The following is a 17,542-nucleotide window of genomic DNA, read 5'->3' on the forward strand; positions in this document are numbered from 1 at the left end:
ACAAGGTTAATATCTTTTGAACGCTTGTGTGTATGTGTGTGCATGCAGTGCTCGTGTGTTCGTCCACGCAGTGCCCAAGATTGTGTGTGTATATATATGTATATACATGAAGTATCTGTGGAGGCCAGAAGAGGGCGTCTTGGAACTGGAGTTGCACGTGGTTGTTAGCCACCATGTAGGTGTTGGGAACTGAACCCCAAACCCCAGATCTTTGAAAGAGCAGTCAGTTCTCCGCTTACACTTGTTTCTTAACTGCTGAGCCATCTCTAGCTTCACTCATGTTTCTTGATTTAGAGTATTTGGGATATGCCTGAGACCTGCTGTCATTAAAACACTTGCAAAAACAGAGTGGTAGACAGTTGCCACTGCAACCGTGAAATACCAGCCAGAGGCGATAATTAAAAACAAACCAGCCAGGACTAATAGGCTGGAGAGAGGGCTCACCATCATCCCCACCATGGCTAATTTCAATACAGGTCAGAAACAGTTTGAAAAATTGGCTCTGGCAAGACTGTAAGTTGGTTCTAGTTTATCTCTGAAACAGACACAGCCCTATAGGTCATCTGTGTGGTCTACACCTGTCTCAGCAGGCCTCAGCCATTCATGGACCAGAGAGAGCAGATCTTGGTGCATGGATCCCTGGCAGAGTTGAGTTAACCTATGCCTGTTGGTTGACCTTGCACCAGGATGCATTCGGTGTTAGAACTGTAAGAGACGCGGAAAGGCAAGCAGCAGGATGAAGGGCAGGATGGTGTGCAGCGAGCCCATCCCCGTGCACCCCGCACCTCTGTGACCTCTGGCCTTTCTTGGTCTAAGGATGCCAAGTCGGGTTCCCCTTCTTGCATACGGAGGAGAGCCTAGGGCCCCCACCCATGTCGGCGAATGCAGCAGTATCACTTACAGGCCACCCCAGCTTCCAGATCCACCAGGGACTGACATTGCACATCACTTTGAGGCGCCCAACCTCAGACTCCAAAACCCTGTGAACCTCTACTTCCCCGCACTCTCCAAGTCAAGGGCGGAGGTTCTCTCGAACCCTACCGTGCTGTATCCACCTGCGTGAGCCCTCATCTGCCCCCCACAAGATGGATGGCATGTGCTGCGAGGTCCTTGCTGAGAGCGCGGGCTGCGGAGACTTGGGTGTGTGGAGACTGCCCTCTAGCGTCCACACAAACATCTACCAGGGTACCGCTAGAGCTTCGAGGAAATCACCCTCCTCCTTTAAAAAAAGAATCTGAACATTGTCGGTGCATACACATATGTAGTGCACTCTGAGCATACTCTCTCCATACTTCGTCCCTTCTCCTGCTTCTCCTTAGACCCGTCTGTTCTTTATACAGTTATCCTCCCACTTTCATGTCGTATAATATCTATATGAAATCCAGGGCTCATAAAACTGTGATATTTGTCTTCCTGAGACAGATTCAATTTGTTTAATAGGATAATCACACACAACACATACATATCCCACTTTTCTATCCATTCCTCTGTTCAGAGAAACCTACGTTAATTTTATAACTAAGCTATTGTCAATTGTGTTGCAACAGACATGGGCATGTCTGTAAGTGTCTCTGTAACATGCTGGCTTAAGGGTGCTGTCTTAGTTAGGGTCTTACTGCTGTGAAGAGACACCATGACCACGGCAAGTCTTATAAAGGACGTTATTTCACTGGGGCTGGCTGACGGGTTCAGAGGTTCAGTCCATTATCATCAAGGCAGGAGCATGGCAGTGTTCAGGCAGGCAGGTGCAGTCTACCTTTTCATCTGAGGGCTGTTAGCAGAAAGACTGACTTTAGGAAGCTAGGAAGACAGAGGGTCTTAAGCCCACCCCCACAATGACACACCCAACAAGGTCACACCTCCTAATAGTGCCACTCCCTGGGCCAAGCATATACACACCATCACAAGTGCTTTGGGTAAGTACCCAGGAGTGCTGTAGCCAGGCCCTATGGTACATCCGTTTTCAGTGTATAAGGTTCCTTCTTCTCAGCATCCTTGTCTGTGTCTGTTGTTATTTTCTATTCATCTATGTGGATGTGTGTACGCCTGTGGATGTATGTCCTGCAGGGGCCCTCAGAGACCAACCATGTTTCCTGAGCCACTTGACATGTGCCCTGGGAAAAGAACTTGAGTTCTCTGGAAGAGTAGCAGGTGCTCTTAACCACTGGGCCATCCCTCCAGGCCTGCTGCTGTTGTTTTCTGTCTCTGTCTCTCTGTCTCTCTCTCTCTCTCATGAAAAGAAGGATTTATTTTGATACATTTTGGAGGTTCAGCCCATTATAGTCATCAAGACAGCAAGAGCTTGAAGCCACTGGTCATCCACAGTCAGGAAGAAGAAATCTGTACATGTTTGGCTAACTTTCTCTGTCTCATGCAGTCTGAGAACCAAGACCAGAAAATGATGCTTCTGTCTTTTAGAGTGAGCTTTCCACTTCAATAACTCAATCAAGATAATCCCTTGTGGGCATGTCCTCAAACCAGTGTAATTTAAATAATCCCTCACGGGTGATCCAGAAGGGTTACTCCTGAGTGTCTTAAGATCCTGTCATAGTCACAAACAGAGCTTCACAATCTATAATGTATTTCCTGATATATTTATATAAATCATTAAAACACTATAAAATGTAAAATTTATTGTATGACTATATTTTTCCTAACTACTTTTATAGGTGTTTTTATTTATTCACCTTACATCCTGCTCACTGCCCCCCACCCCTATCCCTTCCCACAACCCTTACCTTTACCCTCCCTCCCTGTACTGGCTGGTTTTGTGTGTCAACTTGACACAAACTGGAGATATCACAGAAAAAGGAGCCTCAGTTGTGGAAATGCCTCCATGAGACCCAGCTGTAAGGCATTTTCTCAGTTAGTGATGAAGGAGGGAGGACCCATCCTACTGTGGGTGGTGCTGTCCCTGGGCTGGTGGTCCTGGGTTCTATAAGAAAGCAAGCTGAGCGGGGTTGGGGATTTAGCTCAGCGGTAGAGCACTTGCCTAGCGAGCGCAAGGCCCTGGGTTCGGTCCCCAGCTCCGAGAAAAAAAAAAAAAAAGAAAAGAAAAGAAAGAAAGCAAGCTGAGCAAGCCAGGAGAAGCAAGCCAGTAGGCAACATCCCTCCATGGCCTCTGTATCAGCTCCTGCTTCCTGACTTGCTTGAGTTCCAGTCCTGACTTCCTTTGGTGATGAACAGCCATGTGGAAGTGTAAGCTGAATAATCCCTTTCCTTCCCAACTTGCTTTTTGGTCATGATGTTTGTGCAGGAATAGGAATCCTGTCTAAGACACTCCCAATACCCTCCTCAGCACATCAAGTGTCTTTGAGGCTAGGGTGCATCCTCTCCCACTGAGGCCAGGCCAGGCAGCCCAGCTAGTAGAACATATCCCACAGACAGGCAACAGCTTTGGGGACAGCCCCCACTCCAGTTGTTCAGGACCCACATGAAGACCAAGCTGCACATCTGCTACGTACGTGCAGGGAGGCCTGGGTCCAGCCTGTACGTGGTGCTCTTTGGTTGTAGTTCAGTCTCTGAGAGTCAAAAGGGTCCAGGTTAGTTGACCCTGTTGATCTTGTGGAGTTCCCATCTCCTTCAGAGCCCCAAATCCTTCCTCTCACCCAGTAGCTGACTCAGACAAATGCAGACACCCACAGCCAAACAGTGGATGGAGCTCGTTGTTTTCTTAATGACTGTCATTCCTACTGGATGGAATCTGCATGTGGTTTGGGCTTGCCCGTCTCTGACGGCCGGTGAGGTTGAACTTCGTCCACATTTGTACTTAATCTTTGGAGAACTGGCCGTTCATTCCAATAACTCAGTTACTGATTGAGGCTTTTTGATTTTTATTTAGTTTTATGAGTTTTTTCATTCTAGGAATTAATCATCTGTAAGATGTGTATGTAGGTAGAAAAGAGTTTCTGGGAGAGAAACTTTCCCTCGGTGCTGCTTGCTTCGAAGACCTGCACATTGTGGAGAGCTCGCGGAGTCCTAGACCTGCCCAGGGCCCTGTTGGGCCTGTAGGGGTCAGAGTAGACAATCCACCCCATAAGTAATTTCCTCTTTCTCCTTTGTATGTGTTTTCCTTCCTTTTTATTACCTTCTGCTGGTTGTGCCCTGCCAAAGGCTTATGACACGGAGATAAACAAGGAGAGCATGATGTTTAAAAATACAAGGGGTGTGTGTGTGTGTGTGTGTGTGTGTGTGTGTGTGTGTGTGTGTGTGTGTAGCCATGGCTCAGTGGGTAAAGCTGCTGCTGTCAAGGCTAATGACCTCATTCTGATTCCCAGAAGCCCCATGGTAGAGCGAACCAGCTCCCAGCTCCTTCAAGTTGTCCTCTGATTTCCTCTGCACACTAGAGCACCCCCAAATAAATAAATAAGTGTAAAAAATTTAAAAGGTCAAAAATCATGCACTAAGAAGCCAGTGCCCAGGGTTGGGGATTTAGCTCAGTGGTAGAGCGCTTGCCTAGGAAGCGCAAGGCCCTGGGTTCGGTCCCCAGCTCCAGAAAAAAGAAAAGAAGAAGAAGAAGAAGAAGAAGAAGAAGAAGAAGAAGAAGAAGAAGAAGAAGAAGAAGAAGAAGAAGAAGCCGCCGCCAGTGCCCTTGCCCCAGCACTTAGGGGCTGTGTATCTTTAGAAAAATAACTTGATCTCTTCAAGCCTAATTGTGTCTTCTATAAAGTGAGGGCAGTGACAGTTCCTTGCCTCAGAGACACAGGACTGTGAAATCCGAATGTAGAGAAACCCGGTAGTAGTTAGTGTTATTGGTACATATTTCGTAGGATCATCGTGGGAGTTCCATATGATGTGTGCAAAATGTAAGGTGTTCAACTCTAAACCTCCCTCACAAATACCAGCACACAGATCACGTGGGCTTTGGTCTCTCCTCCCCGGAGTTTCCACTGCACAAATTAAGTTTTATTTCAAGGCAGCAGGTGCATACATCTGCTATTTATCTTTTAATTCTCACAATTAGATTTGAAAAAAATTAGATTTGAGATAGTATTCCTTTCTGTGACATTGTGTGTGTGTATGTGTGTATAGTGTGTGTACATGCATGTATGTGTGTATGTACATGTATAGTATGTGTGTCTGTGGGTATGTGTTAGGGGGCTTGTTGGAGCAAAATGGCCACCGTGTTTCTTAGATCAGCTGTGCTAGTTTGCAAGACACTTTGAGGGTCTGGCCTTGTTGATTGTTGACATCCCTCCCTTGTAGGAGAGGATGGAGGGAGACCCTGTGACCCTACCTGAGAGTCCTGATGCCCCTACTGGGTGTATACAGTTCTGCTGTGATGGCTCATGGCCTCAGCATCTCGGTGGAGTCTATAGGCTATGGGTGGAGGTAAGTTAAGTGAAGAGGGACTTCATCTGTGTGTATGGAGAAGCTGTTGCCCATGCTGGGTGAGGATTTTCCACTGCTGCCACTAAGCCCTCACTCACACCCTGTAAGCAAGCTCAAGAAACTCATGGTTTCCAGGGGCTGGAGAGACAGCCCAGCAAGGTAAAGCACTCGTTGGTCCTGCAGAGGACCAGGTTTGATTCCTAGCACTGATGTGGAGAGCTTACAACCATCCGTAACTACAGTTCCAGGGAATCCAGTACCCTCTTCTGACATCCTTGGCCACAAGACATAGACATAGCGTACATAAATGCATGCTGGCAAGCATTCATAAACATAAATAAATCTAAAAACAAAACAACAAAACCCCAACTTATTGGTTTCCCAAGTGACCTTTGGTGGACTCATCTTCTGGTTTGTCATTGGGATTTTATGAGGAAAGGGATTCTTGAAGCATGGAACATGTGCCGTGGAAGTCAGAGGCAACTGTGGGAGTCACCTGTACCATGGGTCTCAACCCAGGCTCCCTTCTCTCTGATGACTCTAGCTCGCCTCCATTGATGGATTGCTAGCCAGCATACTTAGTGGTACATCTTGTAAAGGGATCCAAGTCTAAACGTGAAATTAATTAATGTTTCATTTACATATTTTTCTACAAAAGATTTCTGTTTGCTTGAGACAGGTTCTCATTGTATAATTGTTTAAAACAGTAACGGTCCCTATGTCCAATGTGTTGAGATCCGATTCACCTATAGGTGGCAGTGTTTGCAACCTGTGGTTTAAAACTGTAGCTTCAGGTCAAGACATCGGAAATGAACCTTTCGTTTTAGAATAAATAAATAAATAATCCCCAGACAGGTGTGGTGGCTTACACATGTAATCCAAATACTTTGGAGATTGAGGCAGGGAAATCAAAAGTTTGAGAGAGATGGATCAGTGGTTAAGAGCACTGACTGCTCTTCCAGAGGTTCTGAATTCAATTCCCAGCAACCACATGGTGGTTCACAACCATCTGTAGTGGGATCTGATGCCCACTTCTGGTGGATCTGAAGACAATGACAGTGTACTCACATACATAAAACAAATAAATCTTTGAGAGAGAGAGAAAGAGAGAGAGAGAGAGAGAGAGAGAGAGAGAGAGAGAAGCCTGGGGCTACAGAGTGAGTTTGATGTTGGCCTGAATTACCTAGCAAGCATCTATCTCCAAGAGAGGAGTGTGTATGGGTATAGGGGTGTGTGTGTGTGTGTGTGTGTGTGTGTGTGTGTTGGGGGGGAACTAGGTCGATGGTTCATCAGGTTAAGTATAAGAAGGAGGAATTGAGTTTGTATCATCAGAAGCCATTCAAAAATCTGTAACCCTAACTGAAAGGTAGACACAGGTGATTCCCCAGACCTCACTGGCCAGACTAGCCAAGTCAACAAACTCTAGGCCAATGAAAGGCCCTGCCTCAAAAACTAAGTTGGAATATAACAGGAGAAGGCACCTGACATTGGCCTCTGACCCCCACATGAACACACGTAGGTGACCACACAGCCTGTACCAAGCACAGCTCTCTAGATAAGCAGGCCTTTGTTGTTCTCTTCCTGTTTGGTGGAAAGGTAAGAGTTAAATTAAAATGGCAAGTTTCAAGTTGTCCCTTATTTACTGCCTTTCTCCCCTCCCCACCCCTCACACACACAACCTTACCGAGCATCATGTGCTAACCCATGCTAGGTGACAGAAATGTAACATTTGTGTGGCTCCCACGGAGCGGAAAGTCCCTCGTTGACAGACAGGTATGTTGGCCTTCCTTCCTCACGGCAAATGACACTACGAGGGACATCTTATACAGGTTCTTGAGCTTCTTGAGGACATTGGCTCTTAGAGTGTGTGCTGGGTCACAAGACTGAAACTATTTTGGTAACACTAATAGGTTATTTCCACTGTGTTCATGGCCTCGTGTGAACACACAGTGAAACTTGCAGAGAGGCCATGACAGGGTATTGTGACAGACTGTAGAAACAGACAGCAATCTGGGTGTTCTCTGTTTAGCTATAGTGAAAGAGATTTGGAAAAAATGTAACACACACAGTGAGACTCCTCTTATTTTTATTTTTTGGAAAATATATGTGTTTTTATTACATTTTATTTGTATGTGTGAATGTGTGTTCACATAGGCAACAGAGGGCAGGTTCGAGGGAGTCAGTTTTCTCCCTCTACCTTGTGGGTCCCAGGGAGCAAACTCAGGTTGTCAGGCTTATTTGACAGTGAATGCCCTTTGCGTGATAAGCCATCTTGTCAGACCAGATTTATCTTTTTTTTTTTTTTTTTAAACCAGGGTTTCTCTGTGTAGCTCTGGCTGTCCTGGAACTCACCCTGTTGACCAGGCTGCCCCCAAACTCAGAGATCTGAGGTAAATCCATACAAATGGCTGAATTTTGCAGTAGATGGGCCAAGGGTTGGTTTTTTTAGAGTAGTTTTGCTCATGGGAATGTCTCTATTCTTGCTTTAGTAAAAGAAAACGAGGCCACAGTCAATATTACGTGACTATATCTAGTGGAAAGCCTTGTTCATCCAAACGTGAATTGAGTGAGATTTCACTCGGCCACTTAACCAAGGCAGAGTACACATGTGTACTGTGGAAAGTAGACCCCAGCAGACATGCCTGGAGCAGTGGTCATACTACTAAAGCAGTCTGTACCACAAGAACACACAGAAAGAAGTTGGCTTTCCTCTGCCCTTAGCAGATTATCCATACTCCCAGTGGGACTGAGTGAGGGTGTGGCACCCTCAAGAAGAAGAGATTTACTGTGTTCATGTGTGTCTGTACATGTGCATGTGCATGTGTATGTATATGCATATGTGTGTGTATGTATGTATGTATGTATGTATGTATGTATGTATGTATGTATGTATTTGTTGTTTCACATAGCCCAAGCTGACCTTGGACTTGCTTTGTCACTAAGGATGGCCTTGAGCTGATTTTCTTGCCTCCACCTTCCAAGTTCTGGGATTACCAGCACACACCAGCACAGGAGGATTTATTTATCTATGCTATTATCCGGGCTCCTAGTGTTGGGTTCTACAGCTATTGATCCAGGTGTGAATATGGCTTGAAATGGAATCTATGTAGAGCGGCTTTTTTTTTCCATAATATTTTTCTTAATTATTTGGGATTTTTATATCATGTACCCCAATCGCACTCACTTCCCGGTCCTCCCAGGTCCATTTGTGACCCCCCAAAAGAAGAAGAAAAACCTCACAAGTCTAATTTGTGCTGCCCAATACACTCACTGGAGCCTGGTCAAACTCCCAGTGGCCAGCTCCTGAGAGAAAGCTGAGTCCTTCCCCATCTGCATCCCTGCCAAAGCCATCCATTGAGGAGTTACACTTTAGCTTCCTTATCACAATGTTTAAGCGTTCTCTTCGATGTTTTCCTGTCTAGGCTGTTACTTTTGGGCTGGGGGTAGGAGAGTTGGAGGGTGAGGTGGGAGTGGAGGTGGGAAGTCGAGTAGGGGCTGGCACAGAAGCTCCCGTCTCCCTCTTTCTCAACTGTGAGTCTGCAGTCGTCCACACCACTGCAGTAGTAGCTCCCTCGCCCTTTGCAGTCAGTGGGAGCATATATCATGGATTTACACGTGGTCTCTGGCACCAGACAAGCCACGGAACTCAGCATGGTCTCTGGTGGCAGGACAGACCACAGACATCACCATGGCTCTCTCCAGCAGCACAGGACGAAGATACCATCACAGCCTTTGGTGGCAGCACAGGACAAGGACATCGAAATGGCCTCCAGGACATCATGGGTCAAGGATGCCAACATGGTCCCCAGCTGCAGTCCATCCCACGGACATCAGAACGGCTTTAGACAGCAGCACAGACCAGGAATACCTACCTGCATGGCCTCACTAGGCTGCACAGGCCACCCCCAACAACACGTCTAGAGGGACCTTTTAAGAGGCAACGATCCAGGGGCTGGGGATTTAGCTCAGTGGTAGAGCGCTTACCTAGGAAGCGCAAGGCCCTGGGTTCGGTCCCCAACTCCGAAAAAAAGAACAAAGAAAAAAAAAAAAAGAGGCAACGAACCAGCATGATCTTACACTGTCAGATTGCTGGCACTTTTGGATCGTGTTAAGTATGCCTTAAGTCGTCTAATCTGAGAATCGTCTAATGAAATCGTCTAATCTGAGAATCATCTAATGAGCCACAGCTGAATATCTTTTTTTTTGTTGTTGTTTGTTTGTTTCTTTTTTTTCAGAGCTGGGGACCGAACCCAGGGCCTTGCTGAGCTAAATCCCCAACCCCGAATATCTTTTATTTAGATTGTTTGGGAATAATAATAATTCAGATATCAGGATGTTTTTCAAGTTTTGAAATATTTTTAGTACTTAATGTGTAATGTAGGGTCACCTTTGCTATGAGGAAACACCATGACCAAAAGCAAGCTGGGGAGGAAAGGGTTTATTCGCCTTACACTTCCACATTGTGGTCCACCACTGAAGCAAGCCAGGACAACAACTCAAGCAGGGCAGGAACCTGGAGGCAGGAGCTGATGCAGAGGCCAGGGAGGGATGCTGCTTACTGGCTTGCTCCCCACTGCTTGCTCAGCCTGCTTTCTTATAGAACTCAGGAGCACCAGCCCAGGGGTGCACAACCTAAAATGGGCTGGACCTTCCCCCATCAATCACTCATTAACACTCTGTAGACTTGCCTACAGCCCCTTCTAACGGAGGCATTTTCTCAACTGAGGCGCCCTCCTCTCCGATGACTTGTATCAAGTGATATAAAACTAGACAGCATACTTAATAAGATATCTTATAATGGGAACCAAGTCTAAACATGAAACTAAATTATATTTCATTTACATATTTTTCTATAAAAGATTTTTTTGAGACAGGGTCTCACTATGTAGTTCTGGCTGCCCTGGAACTCAGTATGTAGATAAGGCTGGCCTTGAACTCATAGAGGTCTATCTGTGTGTCTGTCCCAAGAGCTGGGATCAAAGGTGTGCACTATGGCTCAAGTCTTATTTTTTAGTTATGTGTATATCTTAGTTTGCTTATCTAGACAAGCACTACATGAATTCCGTGTCACCAGAGGTCAGAGGAGGGCACTGGATCCCCAGGAACTGGAGTTACAGATGGTTGTGAGCGGCCATGTGGGTGCTTGGAACCAAACACGGGTCCTCTGAAAGAGCAGCCTGTGCTCTAACCACTGAGTCACCTCTCCAGACTTACAAAAGGTATTTGTTTTGTGAGTGAATGTCCATGGCAAACACCACAGAGATAGACAAGTCACTTTGAACTGTTACATTCAGGAGCTCATCCGTTTCAGTGGCTCAAGTAGCAAAAGAATCTGAGGCAGCCCAACCAGCACGCGTCTCGTGGACACAGCCTGACAGGACAGCTTCCGTGTGCTTGCATGTCCACTGCGACCTGTGTCTAAACTGGGGTACAAAATTTTCTGTTTATGGCATCCATCATGATGCCCACTTTTGGATTCTGAAACACTCTGTATTAAACATTTTCAAGCGAGGAGGGTTGGACCTGTATTTGTTTGTACTTGCATCACACAGACACTGACATAATCACACACAAGTGGGATGAAGAAGGACACCCCCGGCTGTGAAAAGAAGCACAAGTGATAATACCAGGCTATTGGGCAAAAACCACACTCCCCAGAGCAGAGCTGAGTGGACGGTTACCCTAAAACTCAAGGCAAGGAACCCGGAGCCTAAAGGGAAAGAGAGATGTGACCGTGGGTGATGTTAATTATGCTCTATGCTTCGAGGGAAAAGCCAAGGAAGGGTACAAGGAGCCACAGGGAGGAGCCCTCAAGGTAAATGACGCTCCCTCTGGGTTCTGAGGGAGAGACAGAGTTCCCAGCAGAAAGAGGAGAGAAAGAGAGCAAGAACCTTGGGACTGATTTGGGGAACTGCAGGTAGTTTCCAGAGATCAGGGCTGTGGGAACAAGACCCAAAAGTTAACCTGTAAGCCCCACCCACCCAAGGACCAGGTGACTTTCCGGGATGCTATAACATTAGCTCTTGGAAAATAACAGGCAAGCCACTGGGAAAATACAGCCCCTACAACATGAGTCTTGTTCTCCCTCTGCCAGGAATTCCAGAGAGTGATCCCAACCAAAACCTATCCTAGTCACTATTTAATTAAAGCTTGCTTCAAATTTGGCTCAAAGTTGTGGAGCTGTTTTTTTTTTTTTTTGTTTGTTTGTTTGTTTTTTGTTGTTGTTTTTTTTTTTTTTTTTTGTCTTACGAATCTCAGGATTAATAAGAACCCTGTAAGAGAAAGGTGAATCGCAGCATGCAGGCACCATGCCTAAAACCCACACTCTAACACCTCCAGAAATGTGGCTAAGGCAGAGCAAATGACAAAGAGTATGTCTGTGGAGTGATGACCCAGTGTGACGGCCACTTGCCTATCTGTAGCTCTAACCTCCGTCTAGTTCCTTTGACAACAAAGCCTGCCACCAGCCAGAAAGGCAGGACGTGGCACTTTCACCCCATCTCTCCTATACCACATTGTGACATATGTGGTGTATGTGACATTGTCTGAATATTTGTTTGTGTTAGGTCCAAAGCAGGGTCCCCCCAATGGCAGTGTTGGTAACAGTGTCCTCAACGGAAGGACTCTGAGTGGGTAAACACAAGGGTGGTTACTGGAAAAACAGAAACCAAAACTTTACTAGGAAAGCCATTACTTACTTCCCTTATCCAGCCCAAGGTCAACTACCTCAGGCAAGGCCATCTAGCTCTGGGACAGTCTGCTACACATCAAAGCCCCCATGCTACACCCCAAGCTCTTCAGAAGCCTGCAACTCTCCTTCCGAGATGCCTGTCCCCCTAAGACTGACAGGCCTTTCTGACTTGAGGATGTTCTCTAACCCTTGCAGTTTGGTTTCCAAAATAAACTTTTCTTTCTATTCACGGGGTGGTCTAGTTCAGTGGTTCCACTCACTCACAGTTTGCATCCCCAGGATCTCATGTGTTGAAATATGGTCTTCCACATGGCAGTGTTAAGACACAGAGCCTATGGTCCTATGAATGGGATGAATGCTCTTCCAATAGAAGCCCCAGAAAGCTGCCTTGTACACCCAGCTTGTGAGGGCAAGGTAGGCAGGCAGGCAGGCAGGCAGGCACCGTCAGCGTAGCAGTCAACACTTTGACCAGACACGGAGTCTGACACACCTTGCTCTTGGATTCCTTGCTCTCGGTGATGTTGACCAATAGATTTCTGTTGTTCCTAAAGTAACTAGGGCTATATTTTGAATGTCCTCCAAAGGTCTATGTATGTAAGGCTTGCTCCCCAGGATGGTGTCTTTGGGAAGGGACGTAGTCTTTAAGTGGTGGAACCAAGTGGGAACTCCTTGGTTATTCAGGGGAGGGTGTCCTCAAATGGATTAGGGAGACACTGACTCCTTTGTATTTCTTTGCCTCTTGGCTGTGAAGTGCATGATTTTGCTTTAGCACTCCTCCTGCTATGATGTAAGCTCACTTTCCTACAGGTCTAGAGCAACAGGGTCCAACCAATCATGAACTGGAACCTCCAATGACTGAGAACCAAAATAACCTTTTTATCTTGACAAGTGTTTTTAGCTCAGGTAATTTGTTACCGGGATTGAAACCCGAGTAATCCACACACAAGTTACCTTGTCATGGCTGCCCATGCACTCAGACAGAAAAGGTACCGAGAAATGGTGTGCTGTGCTGTTAAGAAATAACAAAGAATGTGGAAGTGTTTTGAAATATGTGTTGGGCAAAAACTGAATTACTGTTCACAGACCCTGAAGGGAAGTCCTCTGTAAAGGCTTGGAAGAGACGAGTCAGAGAGAAATCTCAGAGATCACATGAGAGGCAACAGACAGGACGTCAGACAAAAAGGGAACATCAAAGGTTATTCCGGTGGGTGGGTTATCAGCTGGAAAACGGGAAACAAGGAGACTGCAAAGCCATTAGAAAGCCCATGCGGGTCTTGGTGTTTTCTGAGGTTCTGAACAATGACGAGGCCAGTTGGCAGCTGGAGAGGAAAGGCCTGTGTGTTTGACTCTCTATCTTGACTGCTTGTAAGAAAGCAGAAGCAGAACTTAAAAATCTGGAACATTCTCAGTCTGACCCAATTATAAAGAATGAAAAAAGGGAATAGGGAGGCAAAGTTTAGAACAGAGGCAAAAGGAACACCCATTCAGAGCCTGCCCCACAGGTGGCCCATACATATACAGCCACCCAATTAGACAAGATGGATGAAGCAAAGAAGTGCAGGCCAACAGGAGCCGGATGTAGATCTCTCCTGAGAGACACAGCCAGAATACAGCAAATACAGAGGCGAATGCCAGCAGCAAACCACTGAACTGAGAACAGGACCCCCGTTGAAGGAATCCTAGATAGGACTGAAAGAGCTTGAAGGGGCTTGAGACCCCATATGAACAACAATGCCAACCAACCAGAGCTTCCAGGGACTAAGACACTACCCAAAGACTACACATGGACTGACCCTGGGCTCCAACTGCATACGTAGCAATGAATAGCCTAGTAAGAGCACCAGTGGAAGGGGAAGCCCTTGGTCCTGCCAAGACTGAACCCCCAGTGAATGTGAATTGTTGGTGGGAGGGCGGTAATGGGAGGAGGATGGGGAGGGGAACAGTGATAGAGAAAGGGAGGGGAAAGGGTTGGGGGATGTTGGCCAGGAAACCGGGAAGGGGAATAACAATTGAAATGTAAATAAGAAATACTCAAGTTAATAAAGATGAAAAAAAAGGGGAGGACCAAATACACACACACACACACACACACACACACACACACACACACACACACACACATATTTCAGAGATCTTGGAGCCCTTCCTAGGCTAGAATGCTTAAGCCTGGGGCTGGAATGGTTTCTGGGCTCCATTCCTGGCATTATGACTCAGGGTTCTGTGGCCGCCCAGCTGTGGTTCAAACCCTGGTTCAAGGCACAGCACAGGCCACCAATGGTACACCATGGAAGCCTGCAAAGTGTCATCCCCATGGATAGGGAAGTGTACTCTCTGTGGGCAAGAATACTTCCACCTCAGTTTCAAGAGATGCCTCAGATATCCTCAAGAGAAGCTGCATCAAGGAAGGGACATCAGAGAGTCCAACACAGGTAAAGCCCAACATGGCCGTGTAGAAAGAGAGGCCTTCCTAAGTCTCCAGGATTGTACAGACACCAGTGGGTGCCTGAAAAGACCAATATATCCTACACGTCAGAGGGGTAGGGCTCCAGAAGAATAGGTAGAGCTCTCTGGTCCCATAATTTTGTTTGTTTCATAAAGAAGACCAGACTGTAACTATTATCAAGGGAGCCATGAGGGGCTGGAGAGATGACTCAGCGGTTAAGAGCACTGACTGCTCTTCCAGAGGACCCGAGTTCAATCCCCAGGAGTCACATGGTGGCTCACAACTGTCTGTAACTCTAGTCCCAAGGGACCAAACAAACGCTGTCTTCTGAGGACACTGTGCACATATAGCACATAGACATACATGCAGGCAAAACATCCATCCATGCAAAATAGATATAATTTTTAGAAAGGAGAGAGCTACGGCCCTGTGATTTGTGGCATGAGTTTTCAAAACTGCTGAGGTGCCAACCACGGACTGTTTCAAAATGATATGTCAGCACCATATGTAGCTACCATCCCCAGGGAATGAGCTCAGGGTGGAGCCTACCTTCTTATTTCTAGACTCTTCTAAATCAGCGACTGTATAGCTGGTCACTTGGCTTGGACTCTGCTGTGTGACTGGAAGGTACACTAAGGTCCTATGAGGTCTTGATGTGTTGTTTAATTGTGTCATCCACGTTGGCAGTAGAAAACACAGCCTTATTACATGTGCCTAGCTCAGTTCTCAACACATTTGTAAATGTCCAAAAGCTTTTATTCTATCTTTTTTTTTTTTGCTGGCAATTAAACTGGCTGTTATATTTTCCTGCGCATTCGACATTCAAAAATATATGTATCAGGGCTGGAGAGATGACTCAGTAGTTAAGAGCACTGACTGCTCTTCCAGAGGTCCTGAGTTCAATTCCCAGCAACCACATCGTGGCTCACAGACATCTGTAATGAGATCTGATGCTCTCTTCTGGTGTGTCTGACAGCTACAGTGTACTTTTATAAATGAAAATTAATAGAAAAAATTTAGGAAAAAATATCTGTGTTAAGTGCCTTCTATGTGCTGGGGCTTATTCTGGATACTGGGAAAATAGAAATTAGCTTAACAAGTTCTCCCCCAAAGAGCATCGCTGTGACCCAGACACTTGAGAGGACAGCTTAAAGGGTCTATTTTGGCTCGTGGTTCCAGTGAGCTCAGTCCATGGCTACCTGGCTTGTGTTTGTGGCTTGTTGTGAGGCAGTACATTGAGGCGGTGTGAGCGCGTGGAAAATTTTCTTCAGCCCAGGTTAACTAGGAAGCAGAAGGAAAGATAGGAACAGACAAGAGAACCCCAGGGCAGGACACAGCCCTTGACGACACACCCCTGGCAACCTACTTCCTCCAGTTAGACCTCCCCTCCTAAGGTTTCTAGACCCTCCCAAAATAGAACCACTAGCTGGGCAACACATAATCAACACGTGGGCTGGCGGAGGGACACTGTATGTTTAAACCATGACAAGCCCTAGGGATAGGAAGAACAGAAAGTAAGGCCTGAAGTACACCCCATTCATTCATTCATTCATTCATTCATTCATTCATTCGATCATCCCCCAGACTTATTGACCATCTGCAGTAAGCTAGGAACAGGGAAAACAAGAAAGAAGAAAATGTCCACCTCTGCACTGGTGTTGCTTTTGTTCAACTGGAAACGAAAGCCACACGAGCAGATCATTCCAGATAGGAGAGTTATGAAGGGGGAGCTAAGAAGACCACCACCACATGGGGGCGGTGAGGATAGCCCGGGGCCTAAGATGTAAAGGTGGGGGGGGAATACTGCACATAGCAGGGACAGGGGGACCACAGTAAAGGTACTTTCCAACAGGGGAAAAACACTGGGGAGCCTTGAGGTTGTCAGGAGGAGGAGGTGTGTGAAAAGTTAGCCAGTAACACACTCCTGACAGCTCTTGTAAGCCATATTTAAGAGTTTGGTCTCTTTCTGAGGCTAATAGGTAAAGATGAGCTTTAAGCAACAGGAGGAAGTGTTCGGTTGCTCACTTTAGAAAATCACCGGGTGCCAATTGGGTTTTTGGAGTCTGAGATGCAGAGGAAGGACACCGGTTAGAGATTCTTAAAGTTCTCTTTGGAGACAGAGCCGATCTGAGTGAGGCACCGTCAACAGGAGGTGGCAACACTGGCAAGAAGGGATGGGAGAAAGAACCTAATTTCTGCCCTCAGCAAGGGAGGAAGTAATCCAGCATAAGAAGCCTGGGGGTGGGTCATCAGCTCTCCGTGGAATACGTTGAACTTGAGGATCCGGTGGGATAATCAGACGGAGGTGTCCTTAAGGCTCTGCAGCCTGGGAGTGGAAAGAGGGGGTTTCAACTGGAGTCTGTGGTTGGGAAGTCGCTAGGGTAAAGGAGGCTTGAGCCCTGTGGTACTGGCAACATCATTCGGCAGTGGTGAAATAGGAGAGAACAGCACCCCAGGATGGGAAAGTAATGGATGGTTATAACAGATGTAAGAGTGAGAGCTACAGAAGGGACAGTAAGCCTTGAACTCTCACCTTGAGTATGCTGCTGCTGACTAGACTCTTCCTGGGGAAACCTACTTTTCCTGGCCCAGCCAGCACATTCACTGCCAAAATAAAGACAGCCAAAGGCCACTTGTGTCCTTTGCTGACCATTAGAAACAATATCTAAAAACACAGGAAATAGATTTGTGTCAGAACTTGATTCTCTGTGATGGGTTTGGCCCACATTCTATAAATGTACTGGGGGTTGAGGTGTGAGTGGGTGGGGCAGCGTCATGAGAACAAAGAGCACCTTCTCACCTCACAGGCTCTCAGAGTGTGGTGACCTGTGCATCACAAGAGTCCTCAGCTATAAAGACAAATCATGGCTTCTAGGAGGTTCAGGGGTGGGTAGAGCCTGAGAGAAGGGAGACAGGCATCCTTAAGCCATGGTCTGCATAGGGATGGGAGCTGGGAGGTTCCATACCATCAAATGTCAAACCTATGATCCCTATCAGTGGCTCTCAACCTATGGGTCTCAAACCTCCTAGGGGTTGAATATCAGATACCCTGAACATCAGATATTTACATTACAATT

The sequence above is a fragment of the Rattus norvegicus genome, chromosome 10, assembly GCF_036323735.1.
Source record: "Rattus norvegicus strain BN/NHsdMcwi chromosome 10, GRCr8, whole genome shotgun sequence".
Lineage (NCBI taxonomy): Eukaryota > Metazoa > Chordata > Mammalia > Rodentia > Muridae > Rattus > Rattus norvegicus.